Here is a 12,342-nt window from a genome sequence, read left to right as displayed (position 1 = left end):
AAGTCATCTTTAGATTTCGGCAAAAAAATCAGCACTTAGGTTGTAATGAAGTGCCTCGTCGGACAGTTTTCATGGACTTAATAGTTTGTTATGGGACGCACCGAAGTCTGGAATAGGGTTGTTGCGAACATCAGCATCAGCATTAGGATCAGCTGATCATCAGATTAATTTTAAACATCAGCATCAGAATCATCATCCGCATTGTTCGTTGATGATGCTAATGCTGATATTCCTGTCACCTCAGCCTGCAAGTATTCCCAGCGAACAATTATTCAGCAGTGCCGGAATTGTATACAAACCTTCCCGAAGCAGATTACAAGCTGAAAAAGCAGCTCAACTATTGTTTTTAAAATACAATTTACCTTTAATACAATTCCAGTATTGATAATACTTAGGTTAGGTATTTAGTAATTTTTTTTTCGGTTAATTAAAACACAGAAGTTAAGAAAATATGAAATTTATCTAAATTATTATCTAAATTATTATTAATTTATTATTAAAAATAACATTAAATCAGCATCAGCGTCAGCATCCGCTGTGAATTAAGTAACACACGTAGTGAATTAAGAAAACTATCAGGTAAGCAGGTTTCCTCACGATGTTTTTCCTTCACCGTTTGGGACTTGTGATATTTAATTTCTTTAAATGCGCATAACTGAAAAGTTAGAGGTGCATGCCCCAGACCGGATTGGAACCTACGCCGTCCGAATGGAAGGCAGAGGTCATATCCACTGGACTATCACGTCATTTATTGAATTAATATTGGGGGCACTAAATTTTGACAAAAGCATATCAATAATTCTTTATAAATATTGATAAGCGTCTGTTTCAGGTAACCCTAAGGTTAAGGTTAAGGTAATCCAAGTCGAATACTGTTAACTACATAACAATTTAAATAAAACTAGCGGACGCCCGCGACTTCGTCCGCGTACCACTACCCTAACCTACCCCTACTCTACCCTACCCTACTTCTACCCTACCCCTACCCTACTCCTACCATACTCCTACCTATATAATAAAATATCAAATTGTCATCCATACGTCATTACATATCTGTCATTATACGTCAATTACATAGCTTTCATTTGCGTTTTGCGTTTTATTTGAAGTTACACGGGAATGCTGTCGAACGGGATAAAAAGTATCCTATGTCCTTCTCCTGGCTCTAAACTACTTCCCTGCCAATTTTCAGCTAAATCGGTTCAGCCGTTCTTGAGTTATAAGTGGATTAACTAACACGACTTTCTTTTATATATCTAGATATGCGATTGAATTTGGAATCAAAGCGAAGGCGACGATAAATTAAAATTTGTTTGTTTGTTGGTTTGTCTTAAATCTTAATTGCGCATTTGGCAATGGCAATATTTAAAATGCCCTAAAGCATTTTCTACTAATTTTACCTATAATGGTGTGAACTGGACGTTGATAGTAATGATAATAAAAAAGCGAATTACTTTAAAATAATGCGTTGGAATAATTGATATAAAAACATGGATAAAATAAAAATTTTAACGGCCATAGAAATTTTAAAGGCCTCTGTGGCGCAGTGGTATGCGCGATGGATTTACAAGACGGAGGTCCTGGGTTCGATCCTCGCCTGGACCGATAAAGGTTTTCTTAATTGGTCCAGGTCTGGTTGGTTTGAGGCTTCGGTCGTGGCTAGTTACCTACCGCCAAGCGATTTAGCGTTCCGGTACCATGTCGTGTAGAAACCGGTAGGGGTTTTGATTTTCATTCTTCTCATAACAAGTTAGCCTGCTTAACTTAACTTGTAATAAATAAAAAGATTATTTGACTCTAAGGTCGTTTATACGTAGCAGTAGTAGGTATTGACTGTTTATTAGGAGTCTAATTTTTTTTTTAATTTTTTGTCATCAGTGCTGTTATTTATTTCCGTCAAGTTCTGTCATCTTAAATAAATGTCCTGATGTCGATGACAGTACTGGTCGCGGTAGTGTATTCAAATTAACAAGATAGCCAGTTATCGACATAACTATACATTAACTTTACGTTTTATGTCGACATTGTCATGGTCTTTATATTATCATAAAGCCAGCTAGTTGTTTTTATTGCATATAGTACCTAATTAATTAATATCTTCTTCTAATACTATACTTCATATTCAATTACCATTCGGCTGTAGTTTTTAAAAATGCACTCTTGGCGCAGTGGTCGTTGTTTTTACGATGCGTGTATTCTCCTCTTTTGTCGGTTGGTTGCATTACTTTGGGCAAGCCATTTCTAATACAAGCTGTTGAACATTCATATAAATATTGTAAACAGTATTGCTGTGTGTTGTCGGTGAAAAAACATACACATGAGTCTTATGAATTTATGCTTAACGCGTGTCGTAATGATGAGTGAAGGACGTCTTTATTGCATGTCCTATGAAGGCTGTTGGAGGCTGAGGTTATTTTTAGGTAGATACATTAATAAATAGCCCAGTGGATTTATATCTGCCTTTGATTCGGGATTTTGGGACGGGTCGTAGGTTTGAATGCGGTCTGGGGCATAAATCTTTTCAGTTATGCGCATTATAATAAATTAATATCACTTCTCTCAAACAGTGAAGGATAAAACATCGTGAGGAAACCTGCAAACCTGAAAATTATGTCCATTCTCTATTTGTGTGAAGTCTGCCAATTCGCATTACGCTAGCGTGCTGGAAAAATAGGCTAACCCCTCTCATTCTGAGAGGTGTTCGTGCTAAACTGTGAACCAATTATGGGTTAATAATGATGACCGATGAGTTTAATAAAATTTTTACACAAAACTAGTATCTAAAATTTTCAAAATTATTGACCGACTGGACTTAGATATTATTTAAATTTAAAAGTTACAACGCGTTTATTTTTTATCATTTTTAACTTTCAAATAAACTTACTTATTTAGTTTAGCCTAGTCTGTCTGTTAGTAGAACCGGAAATAAGGTTTTAAGTTTGATCAAAATGAAGTCTCGCGCGAGAACAATTTTACATGGGACCGAGGCCGACTAAACCAGTAAGTCTAAGGGAGCGTCTACACATATTCGTAATACGCCACGTATCGGCGAATTAAAAATCCATATTAGCTAAAATTCGATTCTATACTTCGACTTCTTTCATATCATCTATCATCATATATTCTTTCATCATCTATCATCATCATCATTAACAACTCATTGTTGAGCTCGGGTCTCCTCTCAGACTAATAGTCCACCACGCAGGCCCAATGCGAATTATCATACTTTACACACGTAGATAGTTAAGAAAATTCTTAGGTTTCCTCATGATATTTTTTCCTTCACTGTTTAAGACACGTGATATTTTATTTCCTAAAATGCACATAACAGCAAAGGAGACACATGTCCCGGAGCGGATACGAAACTACGCCCTTCAAATCGTAGGCGGAGGCTATACCTGGTATATACTGGACTATCGTGGTTTTATTCTATAATAAATAGAAATAGGCTTCTGTAGGTAAGAGTGACCTGTAGCTGTAAATACACAACGAAAGAATACTAGAATGAATTATTTGTGACTAGCGGACACCCGCGACTTCTTCCACTCTAAAACCTTCTTAATCCGACTCTTTTGCCAAATGCTTTCTTAGCGATACCTACCTACTATAAACTACCTAATTGCCAAATTTTATCTGTGTACGTCTAGCGGTTTTCGACCTTTCGCATTTATTTATTATATATTCGATAGGTGCCACAAATCTTGGCGAATTTTTGTGTGCCGTATCTAAACTCGCTGGTGTCTACTGTCAATCTAATTTTTGTGATCACTTTAAACAGATAAGTGGTAAGTTGTAACATATTAATTAAGTAGTTAATATTATTTGATAATTTTTTATTAACAATATTTTTTTTTACTTTGACGACCTCTCGGACACAGTTGGAAATATTTTGCTTTAAAACTTAGAAATACTGAGTTCGATTATCATAATCGATAAGCTGCCCTGTTTAATTATTGATTAATGTCAGCTATGCCTATCCTTATCGACGTAGAAGGTGAGTAGCTTTTTTTTCCGTGGAGACTCTTAGACACCCATGTTTTGTAGTGCCAGACTGTTACCGGCTAAAAACCCCCCCTACCTTCTAAACGATGGTGTCCCATCCATCCAAGCCTACCACCAACGTCGCGAGTCTTTTTTACCTCCCATTTTCTCTTTCAGTATTAAAGTAGCTACCTGGTACATACATAGTAGTGGCAATGGGCAGGGCACATAGCTCGAAGAGCCGAAGGATGTTGGGTCTCAAGGTGCTATCCCGTACCAAAAAGCGCAATGTTGGTCGATCCCCCGCTAGGTAGAACGGGCGGGTTGCAGCGAGCCGCTGGATGCTGGCGGTGACTGTGGTATTTGGATATCCATGTAAGAGGCCTTTGTTTACAGTGGACGTCCATCGGCTGTTAATGATCATGATACAAACTTACTGTTCCTCAAGCAAGAAGTTAATTAAAGGAGGAAAGATTTTAGTCGACTGAGGGTGCTACGAGTGCTTACTATATTAGATATTCATTTACATATCATTAGGTATAGAGGTCTTGGTTATGATTGAGTTTTTGTTGGACCTATTGTGAAGGTTAAATATTACTGATTATATTAGTCACTAAAATCATTTTAAAGGCCAAGGGGATTTGGTGTGCGAATTCATAATGGAATAAAGAATATTTTATTTGTTTTTAAGCGGGCTCGCTAAAATTTTCATATTATAATCATAATGTAACTAAAAGCTAAAATTGAATTTTGCCAATTTACCAATGAATAAAAATTTATTTCGAACCTTTTTTTTAATTTATTTATTTAAATTATAGAATTTCATCATCAAGGTTATAAATAAAATTTAAATCTGTGATTTCAAAATAATAATGTTTTATCAAAAAGGGTTTTTATAATTTTTTTATTTTGTCTGTCTGTTGCTCTCCAAAGAAGAAAACAAAGAAAAGAAACAAGAAAGCTGAAACCGGACATTTTATTTCCGGAGCAGATTTGAATGCGACTTTTACTGGAAAACAGATAAGATCATTAAGCACCATGTAGGCTACTTTTTATTCCAGAAAAATTTATGGTACTTAAAATTAAATTTTTAGGACCTACCTTCAACTAAAAATAGATTATTATATTAAATATAGAACCTATACCAAAGTCACACTAAATAGTATTTTCAACTTCCTGTTTCCTGGAAAAAAATGTTTCCCACTTATGTTATCAGCTATTACCTAATATATTAATATTCAGAATTAAAATTGTATTCTATATCTGTTTAAAACTAGTTGTTTATTTAGATTTGGGTGATTTAAATCGCACGTCATATGATGCTTTATTATACCTATTTATAATCGTAGTATAATATTTAAAGTTATTTTTATGTATTTCTATTCTAAAACACAAAAACACATTCCGCAAATATAATTCAATAAATAAAAACAGATTGCTTTTTATAAAATCAAATCTATTTATAGAAATTGTTGTTATTGAGCTACTTCTATGTTATGGAAAATAACCTCAATAGATTAAGTCTCTCATTTAAGGCTCAACATTTATGTCGGGTTTAAGCATGAATTTTTTATTCTTTTAGGTTTCATAATGCTAAATTTTTAAAATGTTAACAGAAGTGTTATGACATTCACAAAACCTCTAGATTGTATTAAAAAGTTTTGTAACATTGTTAATAAATAAAAATGTTAAAATAGTGTCAAAAATAGACGAGACGGATATGACGTCGCTCGATCTCGTGTTGGCTCGTGCTGACGCTAGGCGGCGCGACTTTCTCCGTAAAGAGCAGGGATTTAGAGAAGGGTAGCTATCAGTTGGCGGCAGTGAATTGATATAAAGGCCCGTTTATATCTACAGACATTAAGCGTGCCAGACACGTGCCGTGGTAGACAAAATAATATTCTTCTATACAATTACAATTACAATAAGCCATTAGCGCCGCGTCTGTGGGACTTTTTTCATGAAAAGGACTTTACGTGTCTGCTGCCTGCTGCCTGCTGCTCAATGTGAATAGACGGTGTCTGTGGGTGTCTGCCACGCTACTTGTCTGTGACGCACTGTGTCTGTAGATATAAACGGACCTTAAGGCGTTCATCTTACGGTTGGTTTCAGTATGCTCGTGGCGTTCGAGCCGTCCACATTACTTGTTGTGTTTTTCTTTACGTAATAGGCGGAGAGAGTGATTTGAGTAGAAAAGGGGCATTAACAGTCTAAGGATCCTTAAACCCTACACACGACTTTCACAAGTGCGTGACTCCACTCTAGGTCATTTTCTGCTATACAGTTTGATTTGTTAATTAACTTGTCCGCATAGTTTTTTTTGTTCCTTCGTCATTGGATTTCTTATTTTTGGAATCCCGTTTAGAATTAAGAAAATCCTTTGGTATGCAGTTTTCCTCACGATGATTTCCTTCACGCTTTGAGACTCGTGAAATTTATTTTCCTAAAATCCACACAACTGAAAAGTGGGAGAACCCACACCCTCCGGAATCGATAATTACCATTGCGATAATAGTAACTAATTGATGCTTTCAAAGCATTTAATAAATTTACCAACGCTGGCCCTTAACAATTCATATATCGATACACAAAAACAATCGTATTTTTTACTAACGTACGAGGATTACGTTCGCAAAAATTAAGAACGACTTTTGTTATAGTGGTTTTCATTATAATAACACTTAAACTACTGAACCTGAATACTAACTCTTTCACTGTTGGGAAGCTACACTATCCCTAAATGCTATAGCCTATATTTTATCCCCGTATTCCTACGGGAACGGGAACTACGTGGGTGAACCCACGCGGCCTCTGCTAGTACATAATATATTCAAACCCGAAATCCGGTTTGTATTTGCCTTTTTGTACTGCGTAAACTCTACGTCACGATTTAAATGTTTTGCTTTTTAAGTGGTTAACTTTAAATAACTTAATTAGTTGTGAATTCGACTCTTAGCTGGGATTAATTTAGGAATGTATAAATTATAGCTGACTTGCCCAACGTTATGTTGTATTAATCTATACTAATATTATAAAGCTGAAGAGTGTGTTTGTTTGTTTGTTTACTTGAACGCGTTAGTCTCAGGAACTATTGGTCCGATTTGAAAAATTCTTTTAATGTTAGATAGCACATTTATCGAGGAAGGCTATAGGCTATATTTTATCCCCGTATTCCTACGGGAACGGGAACCACGCGGGTGAAACCGCGCGGTGTCAGTTAGTTTTACCATAGATATCGAACGTGTACAAAGATACACAAGTCACGAATAAAAAAAGGGTGTAGGAGGGTAAAAGTACTTTACGATCACACCATACTCATAATCCTACCTATTAAATATTATACAAAGAAAAAATATCAAAATCGGCCGAGTCATGTGTCTTTATTTTTATTTTAAGAGAACATGCGTAGGTATATGTGTTCGCGTTCGGCTTTGCTAAGGAAGGGAAAAAATAGAACAGGACTTACTGACACTGCTTTTCTTTCTTTTTCTTCTCTTCACTTTTCACCATAAAAACACATAATTTAAGCGAACAGGCGGATTGTCGCGGTGCGCGCGCGCATACGTAATTAGGTTGCGATGGTTTAATTGCGACTATTAATTTTGACAAGTTTTCAGCGGCGTGGACGAAGATAACGGGAGTTTATGCGGGACAGAGAGGTAAATGGAGGATGCGTTGGAGTAGGAGAGGGAAGCGTGAGCTTGGCGCGAACATACTGCCCAGCTTTGAAAGCTTTGAAAAGCTTTCAAAAGAGGAAGCGAATATAGCGAAGTATATAACAATAATAATAAAAAAGAAATATTAAAACAAAAAAATAAACTGGACTTAAATATTAAACTAAATTAAAATTAGTACTGAATAGGAAGTGGGCATAAACGCATTACAGGACGTTTGAATGTACCATTCTTTGTTTTAACTAAAGCGACGCGTGAGCGACCATCTATACCTGGATATAGTTTCTCTATTATGCCTAAAGACCAGTGTAGTGGCGGTGCGTTATCCTGCATTATTAGTACGACCGTGTTAATCTGCATTGGGCGTGATTCGGTATTCCATTTTTCTCGAACTTGTAAAGTGTGTAGGTATTCGTCGCGCCAACGTTTCCAATATGATTGAACTAGTTTATCTAAGAGCGAGAACCTAGATAGTAAACTGGATTTCTCGCTAAGAACGTCGGCAGCGGGTAATAATTTGAGAGGGGTTGTATTTAAAAAATGCGCGGGCGTAATAGGACTTGGTTCTGCGGGATCTTCGCTAAGCAATCCCAGCGGGCGAGAGTTCAGAACAGCCTCAATTTGACACAATACTGTTAATAATTCCTCGTAAGTTAAGATTTGATTGCCTATCACTCTTAGCAAGTGAGTTTTAAAAGATTTTACGGCGGACTCCCAGCTGCCTCCAAAATGGGGAGCATTAGGTGGGTTCATAACCCAGGAAATTCGACTATTTGCAAGTTCTTTTTTAAATGCCTCATCGTACTCTGAATTTAAAAACTCGTATAATTCACTGAGGTATGCCTTAGCACCTTTAAAATTGGATCCCTGGTCGGTTCGAACTGAATTCACATGCCCTCGCCTGCTTACGAACCTTTTCCAAGCGTTTAAAAAGGAGTGTGTAGTTAAGTCTGGGGCTACTTCTACGTGTACTGCCCGTGTGGTTAGACAAATAAATATGCAGACGTAAGCCTTTTGACTTTTTATGCCACGCCCTCTTGCGAGCGTCGTGTAAAAGGGCCCACAATAGTCGATTCCTGTATTAGAAAAGGCTTTAGATATATCTAATCTACAAGTGGGTAAATCTGCCATTAATGGCGTTTGGCATGGTTTAGGACGGGTTTTAAAACACGGAATACAAGCATGAATGCGTGCACGTACTACTGTCCGAGCGGATAAAATCCAATACTTCTTTCGTAATAATGACAAAGTTAGTTGTGGACCGGCGTGACAACTCATACTATGAACATGGTCTATTATTAAGTTAACAATGTGATCTTTGCGAGGTAGTAATACTGGGTGCTTATGGTCAAAGGAGATCTCTGAGCTTGCAGATATACGTCCGCCAACACGTAGGATTCCGTTTATAAGTATGGGTCTAAGTTTATTAAGCAGGCGTGGTATTGCGTGGTTATTTTTTATTGCGTTTATGTATTCAGAAAAATAGGTTTGTTGGAGTACGCGAACAATAAACATTTCGGATGTATTTAAATCGTCTGCGGTTATCGATCCGCTTGTATTTATGCGTTTAGAAAAACGTAGTAGATACGTAAATATGCGTAATAATTTGTTCCAATTAGACGTGCGTTGTGCGATTGTATTTATAAGTGGCTGTTTTTCAGTGACAGCGGGTAGTGCGATTAATTTAACTTCCGGTAAGTTTTCTAGCGTAGGAGCGAATGGCTTAATAGGCCATTCGTTACAATCTGATTGCAACCAAGATGGGCCGCTAAACCATAAAGGATGAGATATTAATTGTGCTGGTGTAAGTCCTCGAGACAAACAGTCACTTGGATTTTCTTTACCAGCGATGTGAAAAAAGTTTTCCGGTTTTACATTGGTTTGAATTTTTGAAACTCTATTAGCGACGAATGTTTTAAGTTTATGGGGGCTAGTGTTTATCCAATTTAGTGTTACAGTAGAATCGGAAAAGGCATAAATGCGTTTCACCGTTATACGTGAACAATAACTTGATAATACGACGCTAACTAATTTGGACAGTAAATAAGCCGCACAAAGTTCTAACTTTGCAAGCGTGATTATTTTAACCGGTGCTACTTTCGATTTGGCGCAAAGTAGTTTAACCGTAGTCGTGGTTGGAGTCTTAGTGTGAATATATAAGACTGTACCATAAGCTTTCTCACTTGCGTCAGCAAAGGCCACTAGACTTATTTCACAGCTGTCTGTAATACCTATGTGTCGTGGTATCGAAAGCTGGGATAAGCATGATAACTCCGATTGAAATCTCGACCAAGACTGCGTGATTTGATGAGGTGGGTCATCATCCCAATCTATTTTTTGCAACCAAAGCTCTTTAATTAATAGCTTAGCCTATAAAATGACAGGTGCGATTAAACCCAATACGTCAAATAATTGTGCTATAATTGACAACATATTCCTTTTAGTACATTTGAGTTCGTTAGGTGTGAAGTTGAAGGTAAATGTATCGTGCGCAGGTTCCCATTCAATACCTAACACCTTTTGACCCGCGGCGGTACTGAAATTAATTGTTTTTGGGTCCAAAATCGAAGGATGCAATATTTCTTTAGGATAATTTTGTAAAAATAGTGAAGAGTTACTCGACCATTTTAAAAGTTTAAATCCGCCTAGTGATAACATGCTGGATAATTGATTTGCTAAATTAATGGCTTCGCCTACTGTATGCGTTGTATATAGAACATCATCCATATAATATTGCCCTTCGTCTATATTTTTTTTTGCTAAAGGGTAGTTTCTACCTTCATCTTCTGCCAGTTTCTTAAGCGTTCTAAGTGCTAAAAACGGACTACAACTTAGACCGAAGCAAACACGGTTAAATTCAAATAATTGCAAGGGTTCAGTTTTAGCGAAGCGATAGAAAATGCGTTGAAACTTCCAGAATTCTGGATGAACTTTTAACTGCAAATACATTTGCTTTATGTCGGCAGATATGGCGATTTTAAATAATCTAAAATTTAAAAGTACTATAAATAAATCTGATTGTAGATTAGGGCCCTTATGTAACAACTGATTTAGGCTGATATTATTTTCTACACTCTTACTAGAAGCGTCAAGGACCAGTCTTATTTTCGAAGAGACCTTATCCTCCCGTCTTACACATAAGTGCGGAATAACGTATTGAATATCCGATTTATGTTTGATTGGAGCTAAGTAGTTTTGTTGAATATATTCTTGAAAAATACTATTATATTCGGTGCGTAAATTAGGGGACAACTCCAATTTGCGTTCTAAAATTCTAAATCTAGTTAGTGCATGCTGTGATGCGTCACCTAACATATTAGGATCCGACTTAAAAGGCAAAGCTACTATATACCTACCCTGCGAATCGCGTTGCGTTGTATTTTTATAAATTTCTTCGCACTCTTGCTCTTCGGGGCTAAGAAATTTATTTTTTGGTTTTGGTATTTCTTCTACTTCAAAAAACTTGCGTAAAGAACTATCCAGTCTCTCGTTAGTAATAGCACAAAAGATTTGAATCTGCGAGTTATATGAACTTTGTGATATCGGCGCTTCACCCATCAGAATAAATCCTAGCGTTGTTTCGAAGGCTTGTGGCGCCCCTGGCGGCGAGTATATGCGACCAGTCCGAATTATTTGCGTGAACATCTGCGCGCCTAATATCATATCTATTCGGCCAGGTAGGTAATAAGTCTCGTCCGCTAGCGGCACGCCTGTCAAATAAGTGATCGACGATTTATCTATGTGCGATGTCGGTAATTGATGTGTTATCTTGTCTACTATCAACGAGTTAAATGTATACGAGTTGATACTGTTAAATTTCGAAAAAATGGTTAAATGTGTAACACCCTTTATTTTACTAGAATTACCTCCAAACCCATCGACCGACATCGGGTATGTCGGCTGGTTTATATCTAAATTAAGACGGGTAGCACATTCGTTCGTTATAAAATTATGTTGCGAAGCGTTATCAATTAAGCATCTAAGCGTAAATTCAATTCCCGATTTATTTAATGTGCGTACACAAGCAGTAGCGAGCAAAACAGACGTGCGAGTCGTTTGCCTCGTTTTTTCTATTGAGCATAAAGATACAGCGGCTGCCGTATGGTTTTGCGTATCAACAATATCCCGCGCCGAGGTAGCTTTATTCTTATCTATTTTATAGGTAGATGCATTATCGGTCCCAGGTTTGTGTGAAAAACATAACAGAGAATGATGAACCTGAGAATTGCAAAAGTTGCAACTTTTTAAGCTGATACAAGAAACCTTTGTGTGATAAACAGACAAACATGCAGTGCATGCGTTATTCGCTTTTATTGCAGCATATCTGTCTCGCGGCGTTAACTTTAAAAATTCCGAACATTGATAAAAATGATTATGATGCTTATTGTTACAGAGAGGACATTCATATGTATCTGACGTCACGAAAGACTTCGTCCTAGGTGGCATTTCTTTAGGTACAGGAATCCTACGCATTCGTGGCCGATTATCTGTGACGTTAGTATATGAACTAGACGGAATGCGCTCATTAATTTTCGCTTGCTCTTTAATAAATGTAATAAAATTTTCAAATGAAGGTAGTTTTTCGGACCGAATTGACGATTCGTATAAGCGAGCGGTTTCTTGATCTATTTTCTTTAATGACAGATACAGGTAAATAAAATCGGTTTTGTCTTTAATTTTTAACTTT

This window comes from Bicyclus anynana, chromosome 6 (assembly GCF_947172395.1).
Source record: "Bicyclus anynana chromosome 6, ilBicAnyn1.1, whole genome shotgun sequence".
NCBI classification, from domain to species: Eukaryota; Metazoa; Arthropoda; class Insecta; order Lepidoptera; family Nymphalidae; genus Bicyclus; species Bicyclus anynana.
Note: the sequence above shows the minus strand (reverse complement) of the source record.